We start from the raw sequence: 24,269 nt of genomic DNA on the forward strand, positions 1-24,269 counted from the left end.
AAGAAGTTCAGCAGAGAGGGTACAGGGGGGAAGTGCAATCAGAGCAGCAGGGCTCTGAGCTAAGTGCAAGGAAGTCTGAGACTACATGGAGCAACCCAGCCAGGTAGTGCCAGGTAAGCCAGACAGCAGTGCATGGTGGGTCAGGTTGCAAGTCAAGGGGGACTGGTCAGCGGGGTGCTGGTACCCTGGAAGACTCAGAGGACACCAAGCAGCCAATCAGCAGATGGATGGAGGAACAATGGTAGGTTAGCATGGGAGAGGAAGCAAGAAAGAGGAGGAGAAAAGGAAGGCCTTGAGGATCTTTTGGAACTTAAGGAGATCCGTCTCAAGGCAGAGAGAGGCAAGGAGGCCATTCCAGAGGGAGGCACAAGGATAGGACATAAATCTAACCCCAATCTCTGAATGGAAAAGTGACTGACCTGCAGAGATTTAGAGGTAGACGAGTGGAGGGCTCTAGAAGGAAAGTAATTAGGAAGAGATAGGTGATGATAGTGAGTGCCACAGCCCCAGAAAGCCTTGTGGACAATTCAGAGGGCCTTGAACTTGATCGTTGAAGCCACAGGTAGCCAGTGGAGGGATTTCAGGTCTGGAGAGATGCAGTCCCTGGACTTGAGGACAAGGATAAGTCTCTCGGTCCTGTTCTGGATGAGTTGAAGGGAGTGAAGAGTAGAGTTAGGCAGATTGAGAAAGAGACTGTTTCAGTGGTCAAGCCTAGAGAGAACCCGAGCTCCGGAGACAGTGACCTTCTGGGGAAAGGTGAGAAAAGGGAAAATACCTCTGAGGAGGTGTAGCTGGGAATAGGCCTTCTTGGCAAGGTCTGTGATGTGGGAAGAGAAGGTGAGAGTAGAGTCAAAGAGGACCCCAAGGTTTTTTCCCTCACAAGAGGTTAAGGGGAGAGGGCAAAAGGGGGCGGCCATAGTGAGAGAGGAAAAGCAGGAGAAAGGGGTCCCAATGAGAAGGATATCAGTCTGACTGGCATTAAGGCAGAGATCTCTAGAAGTGCACCATGTCTGACTAGCGGATAGACAGTCAGGGATGAGCGAAGAGGAGGAGGTTGATGGTAGCCTGAAGAGAGCTGCGTGTCATCTGTATAACACTGAAAGTTAGAGGAAAAGATAGATATCAGGGGGGCCAAATGGGCCAGATAAACATTAAAGAGCCAGTGAGAGAGGATAGGGCCCTGGGGAAAACCACATGTGGAGAGGGAGGTGGTGGAGAGAAATGACTCAATCTGAACCTGGTAAGGTCAGTCCAAGAGGAAGGAGGTCAGCCATGCCAGGGCCTGATCCGTGATGCCCAGGGTCTCGCGTAGAGGATTAATCAGGATGCCGTGGTTGACCATTTCTAATGCACAGAAAAGGTCAAGGAGAATGAGGACAGAGAGAGTGATTGATTCAAGGTTCGAGAGCAGATTTTCATGGGTGTTCAGGAGAGCTGTTTCCATGCCTCTGGCTGCTCTGAAGCCAGACTGATCTTCATGGAGACAACCAACAGATTCACTGTGGTGGGTTAGCTGGGAGATAGCCAGCTTCTCCAGGAGTTTGCCCAGGAAAGGGGTGATACAGATAGCATGATGGTTTGCCAGAATGGAGGAATCGGCAAAAGGCTTTTTTAGTAGAGGATGCACAAGGGAGTGCCTGCAAAGAGCTGGGAAAGAACCAGTGGTGAAAGAGTGAATTCAGAAATCGGCCAAGGCTGGAGCAAGATAAACAATGTTGTCCTTAATGGTTCAGGAGGAGCAGGGGTAACCTGTTTGGATGAGACTTTCATAGGCCAGACTTGTCTAGAAACATCATCAGGTGCTACAGGAGAGAGGGAGAAGGGAAGGAGGGGTGGGGCAGCAGAGAAGGGCCTGTGAGTGGTAGATTTAGAGAGAGGAGAAGAAGATGGGAGTGCAGACAGAATGTCCTGGGTTTTAGTGGTGAAATGAGAAGCCAGAGCCATGTTGAGGGCCTGGGTGGGTGTAAAAGAGGAAGATACAGCAGCAGGATTGGCCAGCTCCTTGCAGATTTTAAAAAGTTCAGCCATGTTGTTAGAGTCCACACAGATGCAGGCTTGAATATCCACCCACTTTTTAGAGAAGATGGAAGTCTGCATTGCCTTTGGTGAAACAATGTATAGTGAACCAGTTGAAGAGACGGGTGATCTCTCGTGTTAATATATATATTTTTTTATAAATATCAACCAATAATTCTAATTATTCGATCAATGAAATCAGTTTTATTGTGTCACACATTTTTTTTTAAATATACAAAATACATTCTACAATTCTTTCAATTCTTTTTTTATTTTTTACAATTTTATCAAATAACCTGTATTTCTTCAAGGTTAATTCTAAGACACCAAAGCTCACATTTCAAAATATACTACCACTCATTCACTCTCATTCTCAATTCCATTCATACTTTTTATCTTCTCTCTCCAACTCTCTTTGGTTAGATATGACAGTTTTACTATTGTGATTTCTCCTTGGGTTCAGTTCTGTTACTCAGTCAACCCGTCTGTGTAGATGTTAATCTCACAGATTCAAAATGTCTACACGTGTTTCGGTTGTTCCTTGACCACTATTCGGGTCTTCTTCATACAGCAACCTTCTTCAGGACGCACAGACAGCAGCCCTTCTAAGTGCTGTCTTTTACGGTAGGTTGAGCCATGGTCCCTACAAAGCCATTAAAAACACTCTCAGATCTGTGTCATCCCTCTCGTTATTTTATAATATAGTTAATATACAAGCACTGACTCATAACTAGTCATAATCTGACTCACCTGCAGTTATCAATCGGCACAGATGGTTCAGATGTGGGTATTAATCCATATTTCTGTATGGGTCCTTGTTTCCCCAAGCTGGAACGACCTAAACGGTTTCAATACACAAGATTTTACTATTCAGCAAAAGCATCTTGATCAGAAAACTTCTTACATTAATACATGTGCCCAGTGGGCAAAATGACCTTGAAAAGATCACACAAAAAATGAAGAAGTTGACCAGAATTGACATTCACAGAAAATGTATGCTTGAATATCTTAAAGCAGGCATAATTCCGGAGGGTCTACAGGTTAAGAATATCACGAGTATATTTGTTGACGACCCCAAGTTCCAGAAGAACTTCAGTGGGGTTGGCTCAGGATTGGATTATCCTGATAATAGAGACAGCAGACAAAGAAGTACAAAAACAGGGAAAGGATTTGGCCGACCTAGAGAAGTTATTTTTGGACAACAATAACATTCAAGGTGCGAAAAGAAACAGCTAGAAGATCTCAAATTAGAGATACAAAAATTCAAGCAAATTAATCTTGATAGAAAAAATAAAATAAAAGAAGAAAAAACATACCCATATCTTAGGGAAGGGTTTTTTACAGACCTAGTATTTGGTCAAACAACACGACGCAACAACAAATATGTATCTTTTTCCAACACATTTGGATCATCAAGTGGATCAGATCCATCACTCAAAAACCAACCAGGTACGAGCACAAACACTGGAGGAAGAGTGATGCAACGGCAACAACAACAACAGGGTTTTCAACAGGGTTTTCAGGGACGGAACCAAAGAGGACATCCAAGGCAAGGCCGGGCATGAATAATTCAAAATAAATTTGAATTATTGGTTGATATTTATAAAAAAAAATATATATCAACACGAGAGATCACCCCTCTCTTCGACTGGTCCACTATACATTGTTTCACTGTTGACAGCCTGAGGGACCAGGTGTAGAATCAGACATCCCGACTGTTTTTTGATTGTATTGCCTTTGGACCAGGCGGTATGCCAGTTTGTCAGAGGGTGTGCCCAATGCCCCCACTTCCGCTCTTGTGTTCCAGAGCGACCAGATCGGAGTCGGACTTAGAGTTGCACTTGGTGGCAAGCTTCAAGTGGATCCTCATTACAGGGGCAAGGAAATCCAGAGTGTTAGGGCTAGAAAGGTGAAGGTTGGACAGGACTGTGTCACAGCAGGAGTCAGCCGCATGAGTAGGTGGGGAGAGAAAGTGGAGGAAAAGACAGCCAATGTCATTCGCTTCATAGGTCGACTGACTGAGAAGGAAGGTGGCAGTGCTGGATGGGGCTTTGTCAAGGGCAAAAGAAGTTTCAAGTGAGAAGAATGAAGGAAGTGGTCATTTCAGCAGAGAGGAGTAGTAAGAGGATTAGAGAGCTAGATGTCTGAAGAAATGAGAACATCCAAGGTGTGTACAGCTGAGTCTGTCAGACCAGAGTGTAGAATGGAGAGGGAAAGAGAGTTGGATAGGTTGCAGAAAAGCCCAGAGGAAGCATCTGGGGAGTCCAGGTGGATGTTGAGATCCCCAAGGAGGAGAAGCTGAGATGTAGAGGAAAGGAGGTGAGATCAGCCCAATCAGAGAGGAATAGGGTGACCTGGCCAGGTGGCCTGTAGATAGTGGCCAAGATCAGAGAGGCCGGGAGAGATAGAGAGCCTCCAAACGAGGCATTCAAAAGAGGAATAGGTCTAAGTGGTGATGATGGAAGCAAGGATCCATTCAGGAAATATGAGGTCTACTCCACCTTCAGGCCTTTTGAGCCTGGGCTTGGAAAGGATATTGTAGCCCTGAGGGAGGAGTGTGTCAAAACTTGTGACAGTGCTTGCCTTAAACCTTGTCTTGGTTCAGGAGTTCAAGGGGGTGGCAGATGTCAGTGGAGTGTTTGACAGCAGAGCAAGAGTTAGGAGTAGCCACATGGAGCAGGTTGACACTTTTGAAAGACTTCCGGGGCGGGGGGGTAAATGAGAGAGGAATACCCATTGGAAGTGGCAGGGGAGCCAGAGAGGTGGAAGGAGGAGGTGGCATAGTAGCCAGAGAGGTCATACGAGGGGGAGGTGGAGGAGCCAGAGAGGTAGTAGATAGCAAGGAAACCAGAGGGGTTGAGGCTGGATGTGGTAAGGGAACCAGAGGGGAGGTGGCTTGCAAGGGAGCCAGAGAGGCAGTCGATGGAAGTGAAGCCAGAGAGTTGGAGGACCGAGGTGGGTAAGAGGTCAGAGAGATAGTAGATGGCAAAGGAGCAAAGGTCATCAAAGATGTAGGTGGCAGAGGAGCCAGAGAAGTGGTAGAAGGAGTCACAGGAGAAGGAAGGAACTTGATGAGGCAAGGGAGGCACCTATGGAACAGTAGGAGATTGGGCTGAGGACCCTGGACCATGATGGTGCAATTTAGATAGACATTAATGATGACTCTGGAGGACAGGAAGGAGGTCAAGAGAGCCTCCCATCGGGTTCCACTGTTAATTAGAAAAGAGGGAGAAGGGGAGAGATGTGCGACCATATGAAGGAGAAGGAACGACAAAGAGGATGTCGGTGAGGGTCTGTCTGGAGGAGGCTGTGCCATAGGTGTCCGCAATGGGAAGGCCTGAAAAGGAGACCAGGGTATCCTTCTTGAGCTTCTTCCTTCCAGTCTTAGTGAGAGAAGTAGGATAGAAGATAGTGAATCAGTTGGAGAGTATGGGGGAACACGAGAGCAGAATAGAGCGTGAGATAGAGGAACGGGAAAGTGCAGGAGAGAAGAGGAGAAGAGAAGGGGCACTGCACAGAGCTACACCACACAAGGTGCACATGAGGGGATTTGGTAAGGGAGAACAGAGGGAAACAACAGGCAACAACAGAGCGCAGATGCAGACGAGTAAGCAAGGGCAGCAAACAAGCAGTGAGTGGAAACAGAAGTGGGAGGCAGGCTCAGCTCAGCCTAGGGAGGAAAAGGGCCTGGAGGACACCAATAGTAACCAACAGAGTGTGAGGGGACCTATAGAATAATATTAAGGGTTATTGGCACAACAGTAAGCCGTGTGCAAGCACGCTCAGGAACACTCATCTATAGGGAAAAATGCAGGAGAAATGCACAGAAACAGTGATAGAGGCCAAAACATTCACCTAGAAGGGAAAATAAAAAGGAGCAATTGTGACAGCTGGAAAACCATTGCTGTCTACCACCCGGAAGAGGGGGTACCCTGGCATAGTACTGCTTGACACCCAGAGCTACAAAAGTTCCAAACTGTTGACGAATATTTCAAGGGACATTCTTGCCATCATCAGTGACCACTTTTTTCCTGCCAGAGAAGGTCCAGGGTTGCTGAGTGCAGAGGAAGGTCCGCCAAAGGGTTTCCTGTCACCAGAATCCAAAAAAGACGTCCCGAGGGTCCAGACTTGGGGAGGGTCTGTAGTCCACTCCAGTGGTCAAGTCCAGGTTACTCAAAGCCATCCAGACATCCATGCTGCGGATGCAGCACTGAAGAACTGAAAGGAGGAAAACTGCATTATTCTGAAACCTGACACCAAAGTGATCTCCGCATCCGTCGCAGCCAGAAGTCTTCGAAGGTCCCCGGGTTTCTTACTATCATCTGCCGAGACTTTGAGAAGCCCACAGCAAGTTTGATCTTCCCAGGTCTCCTAAAGTCAGAGACATTTTTGAGCAACTGAGAGCACAGCGAAGAGCAAAACTGCTGCATTTCAGAAAGATTTTAGATCAATTTTTCTTGTTGGACTCGGAATCCCAGTGTCTCCTTCTTCCAAGGGGGGTCCATACTCAAGGGGATTTGCCGAGTGAAACCGAGAAACTCAGCCACTTCGCCTTCCAAGGCACCCAAGGTACTGTGACGAGTAAGAGCATCTTCTAGCCTCAGGAGGCACCCAAGGGTCCCAGATTCATCTTGTATCCTGTTTTCATGTGGCCTCTAAAGTACTTTGGGGTGGTAGAAAGTAGAGTGTTATTGAACTTTTTTTGACTAGGCTTTAAAGACAAGATAAATTACTCCTTAACTGTTCCATTACAGGTTGCCCAGGTGGGGGGATCCTAACACAGAATTGTGTATCTAGTCTAAAGAAAGCATTCTGCCACTGTTCACAACTAAACTGGCTTTTTCCCCTAATCTATGCTGTTACACCTCACTTAAGAATTCACATTCCTATTTGAAACTGTCAGCGGTTGGTGCCTTTATTACTGAATTTAAGTATTATGTGGTACCACATAGAGTGTTTATATCTGCCATTCTTTGAATAGAACTACCTCAGTACAAAGTGTTATTATTTATGCATGTATTACACAGCCACGGTAGTGGCTGTGTAGTTATGGTTAAGTTGCTAATCCCATAGGAAGAGCACTTTTTGGGTGGCTTATAACTTCGCTCTCCCTGGACGAGTCGTCACCAAACTTTGCAAAAACGGTATATGGCCCACTCTGATTTTTTTGCAAAGTTTGGTACGGGTGGGGGCAATGTTATAGGGGGGGTCCCAAAATTTCTTTTTTTCCCATACACTGAATGGGGAAAAAACGTTGCGCATGCCTACAGCCCAAACCGCTTGACGGGTTTTCACCAAATTTACGGCAGGAGCAGCGGCTTGGTCCCGAAAGCGTGCTTTTGCAAATTTGGTGAAAATCCGTCCAGTAGTTTTTTTTGAAACCATCAAAAAGTAGGTCACAAAAAATTAGTGATATCTTTGTCCGCTAATCGGCTTGCGTCATGTCTGCGGACATGTGGCGTGTTCACTGATTGGATGGTGAAGAGCGTGAAATGCATCAGATTGTTCCCATGCACCCGCCATCTTGGATCCGCTGACAGCGTGACGGCGAACAGAGGCGAAATGCAGTTTTGGGGAGTGTTTTGGTGTGCAAGAGTGCTTGGGGAGGTTTGGGGAGTAAGAGATGGGTCAAATACTGTATTTGTTTAGGTGGCAGGTGCTCCTGATGTATTTGCCATGCCCGCGCTGTTCGGGATGTCCGTAATTAGTCACAATGAGGGGTGTCCTAAGGACAGTATTCCAGTCCGTGCTGTATGCAGGCAAGATGAAACTGTTCTAAGGAAACGTGCGGTGTCCGCGGACATAAAATTGCCCGTATGGCACAGTTAAAATGTTTGATTCTATGGGTGTGATATGCTGTGGTGGTTGTGGCCAGGGCCTAGAGTCTTAGGTGAATGCCCAAAGGCCATGCATCCAAGACCGAAGTTATAAGCACTGAAGTTATAAGCCACCATGTGTGCCATATGCTGAGGTGGTTGTGGGCAGGGCCTAGAGTCTCGGGTGCATGGTGCATGTTAGTGTATGTATTTTATAAAGACTTCATACATTGCATAATAGACATTTCAGCTTTTTTTTACCCTCATATTTAGTAGTATACAAACCAGTGTACTATGCAATTTGCTCAGTTTCTGTGTTTGTTTTTCAAATCATTGGGTCTGTGGGGAAAAAAATCCATGTCAGATTAAAAAAAAACTTTTTTTGTTATGCTACAGTCTATTTGTTTGTTTGTTTTCAGTGTACACTTGTTGTTTCTGGCTAATGTTCTATCTGTTGGCTTGTTGCAGATTTTTGGAGCAGTTAGATAAATGTCTATTTTTTCTTATAATTTAGTGGTATTGATTTATCTGTTTGGTTGTTATAGAACTTGGGGCAGTTAGATACCTGTTGGCATATTCTACCAGTTTATAGTTTTTTAATTGAAGTTTTGTTAATGTTTAAGTACAGATTAGTTATTAAATTTTGGTTTTAAGAAGATTAAATAAGTGTTTGTAAGACTTGCTGGTAATCTCTGCTTTAGAGTAAAGGTACTATCATTACATTCGAACCATCCACATTTCTTTTTTATATATGCAGTGTAGTGACCTGCATTGGTTGTTGCTCCTGCGTGGTAGATTACACCTATTGTTGTGAAGGTTTTCTTACCAAGTGATACTTGACCATGTGAGAATCCAGTCAGCTTGCAGTTGTTTTTTGGTAACATCTGCATTGTAACGTAGAAGCATTAGTATTACGTATTTAGGCCTCATTACAAGTACTTCGGTCCGGACTTAACACTGCTGGTATAACCATACCAGCACTTTTACCGCGATCGCCGAATTCTGACCTGCGGACCCGGAAATAGCACCACCATAAACTGCCATGGCGGAGTGAAAGCACCTGTAAACTCCGCCTGCACGGAAACCCTTCCGTTACCGGCAATACTAAACATCACGAGCATCACAAGTAGCATGGACATGGAAACACAGCCTGCAATACTACGCATCATGGCCTCATCCTGGAACCTTACCCCAGGACAGATCGACACATTATACCGGCTGGACCGTCCAACAATCCTGTACATCACCACCATAATAGAGGACGTCATCAGCAGCCACATTGGCATCCCCACCACCACCCCCCCTTCTAACGGTTGTGTCTGTACTGCATTTTCTTGGCACCGGAACCTATCAACACACAGTTGGTGAGCTGCACGGCCTATCATAACCCTGTTTCTCTAAAATCTTGGTACAGGTACTGTATGCCCTGTTGCGCCATGTGTCTGAACCGATCGCCCTACCCAGTACTCTTCCCGAGGTCATTGCCACCAAGTTGGCCTTCTGTGCCATTGCAGGCATGCCAAATTGCATAGGTGCAGTGGACTGCACCCACATCTAGCTGACAGTACCACGTGCTATTGAGATGGTGTTCCGCAATAGGAAACTGTACCACTCACTGAATGTACAGATGGTATGTGATGCCACACAAGTGATAACACATTGCTGTGCACGTTTCCCGGGCTCAACACATGACTCAATGGTTCTGCAGAATTCGACATTGCCAAGGTACATGGGACGCTATGCTGGACAAAACACATGGCTATTGGGTGAGTACAGCTGCCAATGCCCCGGACCTGTGGAAGGGGTGTGTGTGTCCAGGGCAATGAGCAATGTGAGCGGGTTGCTGCGACTGCACATGCATCACCCCCTACCCAATCACTGAATAGACAGCACAACCCAAACATCACAAAGCAACACATGACATGTTGCCACAGTGTGCCCGTACACAAACTGCCACTTGACACACACAGCCAATAATGCCACTGGCCCATACACCTGGAGCCACTGCATACCTCCACCGACAATTTGCAGCACTGCCCTCTAAATGCACATGGTGCCTGCACATGAGACATCCTGCATCAACAACATCATCAGAGTTGACCGATTGACTCTGCCATGTTTGCACATCACTGCACAATGCCATACTTACCAACCAATGTCACCCGCAGGGCAAAGTACACATGCACACCAATGCGTTGGTCAATGTCCAGATGCCAACGTCCACTAAAATGACCAAGGAATGGTAATCACCCACCGGTCCAACCACTGCATGCCACATTTGCATGAATGAACAATGACACAAGATTGCACTGCATCTGATGAAGACATGATACAACAAACACTGACATGTCCCCCACATCTACATCCCATGTAGGTGATGCTGGATATGCACTCACGCCATGGCTGATGACGCCTGTACAGAGGCCAAGGAACAGGCATGAAGAGGCGTACAACAGGGCACACGTCCGCACACGTGGCATGATTGAGAGGACATTTGGACTACTGAAGGCCCGGTCCCGCTTTTTGAGCAGATCTGCTGGATCACTGCTGTACAGCCCAGTGAAGACGGGTAAAATTACACCTGTTTGTGCCATGCTGCACAATCTGTGCCTGCGCAGGAACATTCTGATGCCCCCAGACGCAGAGGATGAAGATGGGGATGGAGATGGAGACGGAGTTGGGGGTGGGGAAGGAGATGGAGAGGGGGATGCGGATGGGATGGCTCCACCTCCTCCTGGGGGTGCACTAGATGGACAACGAGCACAGGATGCACTGATTTGCATTTACTTTTGAGAGACTGCACATTAACAGCATTGCATGGATATGACGATGCCAGTAAATACATTGATGTACTGCAAATTAAATGATGGATGTCCACTCATGAATGTTTTTTCAATGATGATATATTCATAACCTTACAACAGGGAAGGAGGTGCAATGGATAGGGAAGCTGTACACCCGTGCCCACTCAGCACCCAAACCTACCCAACCCCAACCAGGCCCCAATACACTAACCCCCAATGGACCTCCCCCACCAGCCAAACATACCCACCCCCTTACACCCTTCTAGTCCCCATGTGTCCTGCAGCGCCAAACAGACATGCCATCATTTGTGTGTGCGCTTTGGCGCTTGTGCATCCTTGCCCAAGGGCCCTGTTAGGTGACTCGAGCGCCTCTGTGGACTGGCAGAGGTGGAGCTGGATGGGGTGGTACTAGTGGATGGCACTGTTGCTGGCATTGGTGGCAAATGTGCACGATATGCCTGGTGGGCAATCAACATGGACTCTGAGATACTCGAAGTGTTGTTATTGCCCTCCCGCACATGGCGTGCCAGGGTCACTATTGTGGTGGCGAAGCGTACAATAGACCTTGAGAGCCGATGTACAGATGTGCTGAGGCTCTCCCTCTGCAGCCTTGATTCCTCAAGCTGCCTTTCCAACAGCTGGGTGAGGGTAGCCTGCTGCTCCTCCATCCGCTGCATGCGGGCATTGAGCTCAGCCGTTGAGGTGGTAGGTGACCTCATTGGACTGCAGAGTGATGTGGGGCTGAACTCCAGGTCATGGAACGATGCCAAGTCAACCAGGTTGGGCACCTTCCCCTGTGGCTCTAAATCAGACTGTAATGCTGGGGCACTGTTGTCGCTACCTGCTGCCTCCTCTGCAGTGCAGATACTTTCTGTGGTGGGTTGTGTAGGCATGATGGGTGCCTGTGGTATCTGTGTTGCAGCAGGCAGCATGGAGATGGTGGAGGTGGTGGTGCTGGTGGCTGGCACATGTGTACCAGATACTACTGGGGGCAGAGTTGCAGAACTGCTGGCAGCATCCTGCTGAGCAGGGGCGCTGGCTTGCACACATGAAGGAGCAGATTGCCTGTGCTGTTGTGCGGTGTCACTATCACTTGATATTGCTGTGGGGACACAGAGGGCAATACAATTAGTTTTGTGGTGGTGACTGATAGGTGCATCTCATGCATCAGACATGTTGATCAGTTAACAGTTGCATTTACATGCATATGCTTGTCGACGGTCATGTATTGTAGTGATGTGGACCATCATCTGCATTATGATTGTGTCCTTTGGGGCACTCATGCACTGGCTGGGGGGGTTGTTAATGGGTCCTTTGGGGAACTCATGCACTGGCTGGGGGGTTGTTAATGGGTCCTTTGGGGCACTCATGCACTGGCTGGGGGGGGTTGTTAAAGGGTCCTTTGGGGGGCACTCCTGGCCTCAACGTGTACTCATATGGCATTCATATTTGTGCACTTACCAGCGTCTGCAGGTGGGCTCGCTCCTGCCTCAGCATTCCCGATCCCATGGACGGCCTCAAGGAGGAGGACACTGCTGCATTGCTCCTTCCATGTTTGCAGCCTCAGTGGGGAAGGGGGCCCTCCACCTGTCCCACTGCTGCGTTGCCGGTGTGTTGAGATCAGGTTCCGCACCCTCAGTCTGAAGTCGTCCCACCTCTTGTGGCAGTCCTTGATGCTCCTCGTAGTCACACCCACAGCGGTGCACTTGCGTGTAGCACGCCGTTGGTCTGCACTAAACAGCATCTCAGCATGCTGCACTATATGGTCGACCAATAAAGTTAGCTCTGCCTCACTAAAACACTGTTTGCGTTGCTTCTGGCCAGGAATCCTGGCAGACATGCTGGTGGTCCTTTTTGTCTTCTCACTGTGTAGATTTTGCTTGTGCTGACTCTGGATGGCAGTGGATTGTGCTTTATATGATGGCTGACTCGCTGTTTCCGGTTTTCGCGATCATGATATTTCTGCTTGCGGGTCCGTGACGACAGCGGCGGACACGGTTTTTACCCTACTTGTGACACCACTATGTCCATTTCTGGGGTGTTTCCGTGGCGACGGTAATAAAGTTTTCCGCGTCCGTGTGGTACGCGCGACCGACAGCACGTAATTGCGCGATCTTTTCGCAAACTTGCGGACGCGGAATCTTTATTACCATCGCCGTGGAATCACCGCTTTCCGGACCGGGAAACTTGTAATGAGGCCCTATGTGTTTGTATTAGTAAGGTGGAGCGATGATCTGAATTGCAGGTAGTACATAATCTACCATGGTTTGCATTTTGTACAAGTTGCTGAAACGGAAACGATTCACAATTAGGTTTGAATACATACACAAAGCGCTCATTAGGGATTTGTTCCTGTGCCACATTGTTGCAGAGAGTGCATGTATGTTTCAACATGTATGAAATCTGGAAGATTTCATTTATAGGTATGATTTGGTTTTCCAGTACTTGTAGTAAGTACATTAGAAATTCTTGTGGATCTTCTTGTGAGTTTATAGTGAATTTCACCATTCCAGCACAATAGTCCAATTCTTGTCTTATTCCATGAACACTATATGTGTTGTCAGGATTGTTTGTTGCAGTTTTATGAAGGACTAACATTTGCAAACACAATTGGTCTGTACTGTGTAAGTAAATGTTGTCAAAAATTAGTGTCAATTGAAATAGAATATTCATTCCTACATTTGCGTAGCAATTTACACCAGTTATATTTGAACATTTGAATGGACCAGATAGTTCTGTGTACAAGTCATTTTTTCAGAGTGTGTATTGCTTCTTTGAAGAATTACCTGAGTTACTTTGAGTAATAGGTTGTTCTTTGGTTGTGGTAATTGATGAAGTATGAGCTTCTTTTACTCTCTTTTGAGGATTTGCAGTGAGATCCTGTTGCATTTCTGTTTGAATTAGTTTTCTTTTACAATGTTTTCCATTTTGTTGAACAGGATATGTTTTTAGATGGGGGGTGTGTAGTGAACGTGGTCTATTGTATTCTAAAATGCAAGCAATATCAGCGTTTACTTTACTTGCATCAAAGTTGATGAGGAATAGACCGTCAAGTGTACGTAAGCGTGATAGTGCTACGTAGCTCATGCCTTCTTTAAAGACTGTGTTCCCAATATCTATCAATGCTTTGTCTAGGGTAAGACCTTGTGATTTGTGAATGGTGACTGCGTATGCTAGAGTTAGAGAAAATTGTTCTCTGCGTACATACATGTCTTTGAAGAGAAGGAATCGAGCTGTTGAGTGCCCTATCCTTTTTACTTCTGAAAGTTTGTCAAAGAGAATATTGACAAACTGAATGTTGTTGTCACGTGGGTATGCTTGAAAACCAACAACTGAAACCAGTGCTCCATTAACTAGTCCTTGCTCCACGTCAAGGTTACGTTTAAGCATTACTCTACAGTTTAAGGATTATTTTAATATTTTCTCCAATCCAGCTGTGTTGGAGATTGAATTTTCTAAGGTATTTAGGACCTCATTACACGGATGGCGGAGAACCATGGCGCTATTAGCGCCATGGTTCATGCCGGTAAAATACCGGCACCGCCTTGGCGGAAAGGGGAATTACCGCCCCATTCCAAGGTTGGCGGGGTGGTAATTCCCCCTTCCACCATTGCCCTTCCCAATTCCCTTTTTTGCCCCATAGGGCATAATGGGAATGGGGAAGGCGCTAATTACGGTACCGCAAATTGCGGTACCGTAATTAGCTCCCTGGGTCCCTATGCGGGTTGGTTTTTAACGCCTGCAAAAAGCAGGCGTTAAATTCCCCAACCGGCAAACGGACCTCGTAGTAAGGCGGTAAGGATTTACCAGTACCGGTAAAATACCGGTACTGGTAAATCCTTACCGCCATCCGTGTAATGAGGCCCTTAGTCTTGTTGTGGCTTGTTGACACATGGGTGGTGTCATACCATGTACGTCCAGTTTGTCTGTGAAGCAAATTTCAATTATTGGTTGCATTTCTTTTTTTCAACATTGTTTCATTGAATTTGGAACAGCTTGCAAGAGTTGGCATTAAGGACATACAATTGACATTTGTGTGTGCTAATTGTTCCATAACATCAGTAGCACATGAGTTATGCCTTAAAGTGCATGGATGTGCCGGGTTTTTAATATTGCTTGTGCTTCTTGAGATAGTACACCAACTCTAATACTTTTTTAAATGTTGGCGTAAATGAGGTCTGCAGATTGGCGCATGTTTTCTGTTAATTCTCTGTATTGGACATGTTGCCAAAGGTTGACATTTCTTATGCTTCCAACAGTTTTACGGCAGAGTTTGTGTCCTAAGATTTTAAAAATAGGTTCACCTTTCTCTGGTGTCAATTGAAGAAGATCTCCGAAAACAATAATGTGTTTTCCTCCAAAGAGCTTTTCGTAGTTTGTTTTAAGTACTTCTTGCAATCTGAGGTGAATCAAAGCCAACATTAGGTTGGAGACCATGCTCACTTCATCCATTAGTAGCATTTTCATTTGTTTTAACACCATGCGTAGTTCCATTGCAGCTTCTGTAGAAAGTTTGTAATATTCTTATTTGTTTGGTGTTCTACTGGAAGCAGTAGTAATCAGTGTAAAGTGACACTGCCTATGTTGTAGGCAGGTAAACCTGTGGGGGCAGTTACAACAGCTGACAGTTTGTTGTTTGTCAATTGTTGAAGGAACTTGCTGATGATTTTGATTAAGAATGTTTTGCGTGAACCAGCTTCACCACCGACGTATAGTAGTATAGGTTTGTAATTTTGGCAGGTACATTCTTTATTTTCATGTTGTACACCATATACAATTTCTTTTGTTACTTCTTGAAAAATGGTACGCTGTTCTTTGTTCAGTTTTGATTGTAGTACAGTTAAGTCTTCTGTATCTGCTTCTTAGTGACACATGGTGTTCTCTACTTTTGTCATAGCTAATTCTGCCCCATTTGCTCTTAGTGGCTGTCCCAGTGGTTTATGACTTCCTGTTACAGAGGTTGACTACTGTCGGGAGTGTCCTGATCTAGTTGGGCCTGGAGTTCTTCTTCGTGTTGCTATTCATTGTGCAACATTGTTTTGTACTGCATATAGTTTATATCGGTGATAGTGCTTTCATTTGCTTTGAAAGCGTCTTCATAGGAGTCATAGTTTTCTAGTATCTCTTCTTCTTTTCTCCATGTTTTAAAAGGTTGTAGCAGGGACATGTGATATGATTAATTAAGCTTTGTTTGGTAGGTTTCACTAAACTGCCATCACAATCTGTCACTCTTTATCTACCTTTTTTTTCATCAGGTTTTATATTATTTTTGTATGTGAAGTTTTGGGCTATGTGGTATAGACACATGGTTTCCAAAGTGGTACTCCTGTTTGGGTAGTATGTTTTTCAAAATGTCTTGGCTGTTGGGATCATTGTTGGCTATTGTTTCTATGTTGTCGTATGATTTGAGAACTCTTTTTCTAGATTTAGCAGGACCAAGACTTAGCCATACTCTATTTTCAGGTTTTCCATACAAAGAAGTACCGGTTAAACAATCTGCAGCTTCATAGGAGCCACATTCTCTATGAGAGAGCATTTTTATGCCTAAGCTGTACAATTTCTGAGATAGTGTTTTGTCGGATGATAGGTCATTCCAGAGGTCTTGAAGCTCTGTTTTTTCTGCTTTTGTTAAGTAGGCTGTAACATATTGTGCAACTACATTGGAATTGTCTGCAATGTACTGCACATCTATGTTTGCATTCCATAAGAGGGCAATGATTGCATTGTAATCATTGATATATTTTGCTTCTTCTGTTCTTTTTATGTAATACGTGTTCTTAGGTGATTTACCTTTAACACTATGGGCCTCATCACGAGTTGGGCGGTAACGGCGGCGCTACTAGCGCCGGCGCTAATAGACCTACCGGCAAACCCCTGGTGCTATCAGCGCCGGATCACGGGTTTGGCGGAAGGGTTATTGCCCATTCCCCATTGGGCCCATTCGGGAATTCCTCATTCCCCATTGGGCCCAATGGGGAACATTTGCACTATTACCGCCAGCGGATTTCCCGCTGGCAGTAATAGCGCCGAAAATCAGCAATTTTGCAGCGGATTTCCCCCCAGCTCAAAGCTGTTGCTCATAGCTCTGCAGTTTCTGTGAGGTAATTATGTTGGAGGCATATCTTTTTTGTTTTGGTATATTCCATTTTACTACATATGGTATTTAAATGGATGGTTGATGTTTTAGATATATAGGTTCCACTTCTTATTTATTATTACATATAATGGGCCTCATTACGACCCTGGCGGTAAGGGGTTAACGCCAGCGTTAGCTGCGCCGACCCCTTACCGCCAACTACGAGGTCCCTTAGCGCCATGGCGCTTTTAACACCTGCTTTTAGCAGGTGTTAAAATCCATGGCGCTAAGGGACCATGGAGTTAATTACGCCACCGTAATTTACGGTGGCGTAATTAACGCCTTCCCCACTCCCATTATGCCCTATGGGGCAAAAATGGGAATGGGGAAGGGTAAATGGGGATTGGGGACTTACCGCCCCGCCTAGGTCGGAATGGGGCGGTAAGTCCGCCAACCACCATGGCGTAAACGTAGTTTACGCCATGGTGGTAAAGTCACGGCCCAGGCGGTAACTTACCGCCTGGGTCGTAATGAGGCCCAATGTGTTTATATGCTGCTTTTTGAACTTGTGCAGTGTTTATATGGCATGATATAACAATTTAAGATACCCCCTGAGTGTTTGGGTAGTGTTGATGTCGTCCGCGTCCGTTCGCGGACATACGCACAGTCCGCGGACATCAAAATCATTAGTAGGGGGTTCAGTATGTTCTATGTTACAAGAATATAAAGTAAGCGAATCGTAGTAAACATCTATCAAATTTACACTATGAAAATATATATTTCGTAAAAAAACTTTGATAAAGGGAGGTTATGGTTAAGTTGTGCTACTAAAAACCTATGAAATTCAGTAGAAAAACTTTGTTAAAGGGATGTTATGGTTAAGTTGTGCTACTAAAAACCTATGAAATTCAGCAAAAAAACTTTGTTAAAGGGACAGTATGGTTTGAAGTAAAACCGAAAAAATCCTGAAATTCAACAGTTATGGTAAGCTAAGCAACCATAACTCGCGCCACCACTGTGCACTGCTAAGACTTACATCCAGGACATCAAAGATGACATCACAAATGTCATTGATGATATTACTGATGACATCACATGTCTGGCACCCCCTTCTTTCCTTTACTGACATATCTAGGCCACATGGTTTTCTTCAGTAACAGTCAGGAACAAAACATTGACAATTTACTATATTTGTAGACTTATCCTTCAAGTATGTTCTTACAGTAATTCTCTTAGGGTCCAGTCACATCATATGAAACATACATAGGAGAAGACACAGACTTGAAAGACAGCAATCCTTTCTGTGCATGAAGATAATCAATATGGTTATCAGCACTTTCTGATAGTTCTTTTGTTTTTTTATTACTGTACTTTCCCTGTATATGCTCCACACCTCCAGAAAGGGTGTGAGGGGTGCACTCTGGGTCCCAGCTAGGTGTACCTTTCCACAGTCCAGTTGATGTTCTCCTCCTAGCGATCTTTCTTGCCTCTTGCAATCATCAGGGAGGCAGTAGTTCAGGTGATTGTTCAGGTGTTGATGGTTACTACCAGTGATGGTCTCAGGGAATTCTGGTTGCTGTAGTCATTCAAGTAGCCAGGAAACAACTTACCCTCCAATTACAAAGTGTAAAACCCCAGTTGGGGGCAGGGGGGAAAACCAACAGTGTGGGTCTCCTGAGTAGGGGCATGTGTCACCCCGGTGCCGCCACCTCTGGAGCCCAGGACTCCCAAAGAACATTTGACAGAAAAGGGTGTGAGGGGCGCACTCTAGGTCCCAGGTAGGTGTACCTTTCCACAGTCCAGTTGATGTTCTCCTCCTAGCACGCTTTCTTGCCTCTTGCAATCATCAGGGAGGCAGTCTGTTCAGGTGTTTGTTCAGGTGTTGATGGTTACTACCAGTGATGGCGTCAGGGAATTCTGGTTGCTGTAGTCATTCAAGTAGCCAGGAAACAACTCACCCTCCAATTACAAAGTGTAAAACCCCAGTTGGGGGGAGGGGGGAAAACCAACAGTGTGGCTCTCCTGAGTAGGGGCATGTGTCACCCCGGTGCCGCCGCCTCTGGAGCCCGGGACTCCCAAAGAACATTTGACAGAAAAGTGTGTGAGGGGCGCACTCTGGGTCCCAGCTAGGTGTACCTTTCCACAGTCCAGTTGATGTTCTCCTCCTAGCGCGTTTTCTTGCCTCTTGCAATCATCAGGGAGGCAGTCTGTTCAGGTGTTTGTTCAGGTGTTGATGGTTACTACCAGTAATGGCCTCAGGGAATTCTGGTTGCTGTAGTCATTTAAGTAGCCAGGAAACAACTCACCCTCCAATTACAAACTGTAATACCCCAGTTGGGGGGAGGGGGAAAAACCAACAGTGTGGCTCTCCTGAGTAGGGGCGGTGTCCGGTCAAATGGTCGAAAATAAAAGATCAAATGACCATTTGATCGAAGGTCAAATGGTAGAAAAAAAATGGTCGAATTTATTTATTTATTTATATTTTTTTTGTTTTGTTTGGTTAAAAAAAAAATAATATCGAAAAAGGGGGGTTGGGGTGGAACCCCCCACATAAAAAAAAAAGTTAAAAAAAAATATATATCGACCATTTTTTTGACCATTTGACTCTCGTTCAAATGGCATTCGATCATTTGGTTTTCGACCAAATGACCTACAACCGTAGGGGCATGTGTCACCCCGGTGCCGCCGCTTCTGGAGCCCGGGACTCCCAAAGAACATTTGACAGAAAAGGGTGTGAGGGGCGCACTCTGGGTCCCAGCTAGGTGTACCTTTCCACAGTCCAGTTGATGTTCTCCTCCTAGCGCGCTTTCTTGCCTCTTGCAATCATCAGGGAGGCAGTCTGTTCAGGTGTTTGTTCAGGTGTTGATGGTTACTACCAGTGCTGGCCTCAGGGAATTCTGGTTGCTGCAGTCATTCAAGTAGCCAGGAAACAACTCACCCTCCAATTACAAAGTGTAAAACCCCAGTTGGGGGAGGGGGAAAACCAACAGTGTTGCTCTCCTGAGTAGGGGAATGTGTCACCCAGGTGCCACCGCCTCTGGAGCCCAGGACTCCCAAAGAACATTTGACAGAAAAGGGTGTGAGGGCCGCACTCTGGGTCTCAGCTAGGTGTACCTTTCCACAGTCCAGTTGATGTTCTCCTCCTAGCGTGCTTTCTTGCCTCTTGCAATCATCAGGGAGGCAGTTTGTTCAGGTGTTTGTTCAGGTGTTGATGGTTACTACCAGTGATGGCCTCAGGGAATTCTGGTTGCTGCAGTCATTCAAGTAGCCAGGAAACAACTCACCCTCCCACACCTCCCACCTCCCCCCAACTGGGGTTTTACACTTTGTAATTGGAGGGTGAGTTGTTTCCTGGCTACTTGAATGACTACAGCAACCAGAATTCCCTGAGGCCATCTCTGGTAGTAACCATCAACACCTGAACAAACACCTGAACAGACTGCCTCCCTGATGATTGCAAGAGGCAAGAAAGCGCGCTAGGAGGAGAACATCAACTGGACTGTGGACTGTGGACTGAGAATTCCTCAGGGAATTCTGGTTGCTTTAGTCATTCAAGTAGCCAGGAAACAACTCACCCTCCAATTACAAAGTGTAAAACCCCAGTTGGGGGAGGGGGGAAAACCAACAGTGTGGCTCTCCTGAGTAGGGGCATGTGTCACCCCGGTGCCACCGCCTCTGGAGCCCGGGACTCCCAAAGAACATTTGACAGAAAAGTTTGTGAGGGGCGCACTCTGGGTCCCAGCTAGGTGTACCTTTCCACAGTCCAGTTGATGTTCTCCTCCTAGCGCGCTTTCTTGCCTCTTGCAATCATCAGGGAGGCAGTCTGTTCAGGTGTTTGTTCAGGTGTTGATGGTTACTACCAGAGATGGCCTCAGGGAATTCTGGTTGCTGTAGTCATTCAAGTACCCAGGAAACAACTCACCCTCCAATTACAAAGTGTAAAACCCCAGTTGGGGGGAGGGGGAAAACCAACAGTGTGGCTCTCCTGAGTAGGGGCATGTGTCACCCCGGTGCCACCGCCTCTGGAGCCCGGGACTCCCAAAGAACATTTGACAGAAAAGTGTGTGAGGGGCGCACTCTGGGTCCCAGCTAGGTGTACCTTTCCACAGTCCAGTTGATGTTCTCCTCCTAGCGCGCTTTCTTGCCTCTTGCAATCATCAGGGAGGCAGTCTGTTCAGGTGTTTGTTCAGGTGTTGATGGTTACTACCAGTGATGACGTCAGGGAATTCTGGTTGCTGTAGTCATTCAAGTAGCCAGGAAACAACTCACCCTCCAATTACAAAGTGTAAAACCCCAGTTGGGGGGAGGGGGAAAACCAACAGTGTGGCTCTCCTGAGTAGGGGCATGTGTCACCCAGGTGCCGCCGCCTCTGGAGCCCGGGACTCCCAAAGAACATATGACAGAAAAGTGTGTGAGGGGTGCACTCTGGGTCCCAGCTAGGTGTACCTTTTCATAGTCCAGTTGATGTTCTCCTCCTAGCGCGCTTTCTTGCCTCTTGCAATCATCAGGGAGGCAGTCTGTTCAGGTGTTTGTTCAGGTTTTGATGGTTACTACCAGAGATGGCCTCAGTGAATTCTGGTTGCTGTAGTCATTCAAGTAGCCAGGAAACAACTCACCCTCCAATTACAAAGTGTAAAAAACCCCAGTTGGGGGGAGGGGGAAAACCAACAGTGTGGCTCTCCTGAGTAGGGGCATGTGTCGCCCCGGTGCCGCCGCCTCTGGAGCCCGGGGCTCCCAAAGAACATTTGACAGAAAAGGGTGTGAGGGGTGCACTCTGGGTCCCAGCTAGGTGTACCTTTCCACAGTCCAGTTGATGTTCTCCTCCTAGCGCGCTTTCTTGCCTCTTGCAATCATCAAGGAGGCAGTCTGTTCAGGTAGCCAGGAAACAACTCACCCTCCAATTACAAAGTGTAAAACCCCAGTTGGGGGGAGGGGGAAAACCAACAGTGTGGCTCTCCTGAGTAGGGGCAAGTGTCACCCCGGTGCCGCCGCCTCTGGAGCCCGGGACTCCCAAAGAACATATGACAGAAAAGTGTGTGAGGGGTGCACTCTGGGTCCCAGCTAGGTGTACCTTTTCATAGTCCAGTTGATGTTCTCCTCCTAGCGCGCTTTCTTGCCTCTTGCAATCATCAGGGAGGCAGTCTGTTCAGGTGTTTGTTCAGGTTTTGATGGTTACTACCAGAGATGGCCTCAGTGAATTCTGGTTGCTGTAGTCATTCAAGTAGCCAGGAAACAACTCACCCTCAATTAAAAAGTGTAAAACCCCAGTTGGGGGGAGGGGGGAAAACCAACAGTGTGGCTCTCCTGAGTAGGGGCATGTGTCACCCCGGTGCCGCCGCCTCTGGAGCCCGGGGCTCCCAAAGAACATTTGACAGAAAAGGGTGTGAGGGGTGCACTCTGGGTCCCAGCTAGGTGTACCTTTCCACAGTCCAGTTGATGTTCTCCTCCTAGCGCGCTTTCTTGCCTCTTGCAATCATCAAGGAGGCAGTCTGTTCAGGTGTTTGTTCAGGTGTTGATGGTTACTACCAGTGATGGCGTCAGGGAATTCTGGTTGCTGAGTCATTCAAGTAGCCACGAAACAACTCACCCTCCAATTACAAAGTGTAAAACCCCATTTGGGAGGGATGGGGGAAAACCAACAGTGTGGCTCTCCTGAGTAGGGGCATGTGTCACCCCGGTGCCGCCGCCTCTGGAGCTCGGGACTCCCAAAGAACATTTGACAGAAAAGTGTGTGAGGGGCGCATTCTGGGTCCCAGCTAGGTGTACCTTTCCACAGTCCAGTTGATGTTCTCCTCCTAGCGCGCTTTCTTGCCTCTTGCAATCATCAGGGAGGCAGTCTGTTCAGGTGTTTGTTCAGGTGTTGATGGTTACTACCAGTAATGGCCTCAGGGAATTCTGGTTGCTGGAGTCATTTAAGTAGCCAGGAAAAAACTCACCCTCCAATTACAAAGTGTAAAACCCCAGTTGGGGGGAGGGGGGAAAACCAACAGTGTGGCTCTCCTGAGTAGGGGTGGTATCCGGTCAAATGGTCAAAAATAAAAGATCGAATGACCATTTGATCGAAGGTCAAATGGTAGAAAAAAATGGTCGATTTATTTATTTGTTTATTTATATTTTTTTTGTTTTGTTTGGTTAAAAAAAAATAATAATATCGAAAAAGGGGGGTTGAGGGGGAACCCCCCACATAAAAAAAAAAGTTAAAAAAAAATATATATCGACCATTTTTTTGACCATTTGACTCTCGATCAAATGGCATTCGATCATTTGGTTTTTGACCAAATGACCTACAACCGTAGGGGCATGTGTGACCCCGGTGCCGCCGCTTCTGGAGCCCGGGACTCCCAAAGAACATTTGACAGAAAAGGGTGTGAGGGGCGCACTCTGGGTCCCAGCTAGGTGTACCTTTCCACAGTCCAGTTGATGTTCTCCTCCTAGTGCGCTTTCTTGCCTCTTGCAATCATCAGGGAGGCAGTCTGTTCAGGTGTTTGTTCAGGTGTTGATGGTTACTACCAGTGATGACCTCAGGGAATTCTGGTTGCTGCAGTCATTCAAGTAGCCAGGAAACAACTCACCCTCCAATTACAAAGTGTAAAACCCCAGTTGGAGGAGGGGGAAAACCAACAGTGTTGCTCTCCTGAGTAGGGGAATGTGTAACCCCGGTGCCACCGCCTCTGGAGCCCAGGACTCCCAAAGAACATTTGACAGAAAAGGGTGTGAGGGCCGCACTCTGGGTCCCAGCTAGGTGTACCTTTCCACAGTCCAGTTGATGTTCTCCTCCTAGTGCGCTTTCTTGCCTCTTGCAATCATCAGGGAGGCAGTCTGTTCAGGTGTTTGTTCAGGTGTTGATGGTTACTACCAGAGATGGCCTCAGGGAATTCTGGTTGCTTTAGTCATTCAAGTAGCCAGGAAACAACTCACCCTCCAATTACAAAGTGTAAAACCCCAGTTGGGGCAGGGGGAAAACCAACAGTGTTGCTCTCCTGAGTAGGGGAATGTGTCACCCCGGTGCCACCGCCTCTGGAGCCCAGGACTCCCAAAGAACCTTTGACAGAAAAGGGTATGAGGGGCGCACTCTGGGTCCCAGCTAGGTGTACCTTTCCACAGTCCAGTTGATGTTCTCCGTCTAGCGCGCTTTCTTGCCTCTTGCAATCATCAGGGAGGCAGTCTGTTCAGGTGTTTGTTCAGGTGTTGATGGTTACTACCAGTGATGGCCTCAGAGAATTCTGGTTGCTGTAGTCATTCAAGTAGCCAGGAAACAACTCACCCTCCAATTACAAAGTGGAAAACCCCATTTGCGGGCAGGGGGGAAATCCAACAGTGTGGCTCTCCTGAGTAGAGGCATGTGTAACCCCGGTGCCGCCTCCTCTGGAGCCCGGGACTCCCAAAGAACATTTGACAGAAAAGGGTGTGAGGGGCGCACTCTGGGTCCCAGCTAGGTGTACCTTTCCACAGTCCAGTTTGTAATTGGAGGGTGAATTGTTTCCTGGCTACTTGAATGACTACAGCAACCTGAATTCCCTGAGGCCATCACTGGTAGTAACCATCAACACCTGAACA

Source organism: Ambystoma mexicanum, chromosome 12, assembly GCF_040938575.1.
Source record: "Ambystoma mexicanum isolate Mex_15411 chromosome 12, UKY_AmexF1_1, whole genome shotgun sequence".
Classification (NCBI taxonomy): Eukaryota; Metazoa; Chordata; class Amphibia; order Caudata; family Ambystomatidae; genus Ambystoma; species Ambystoma mexicanum.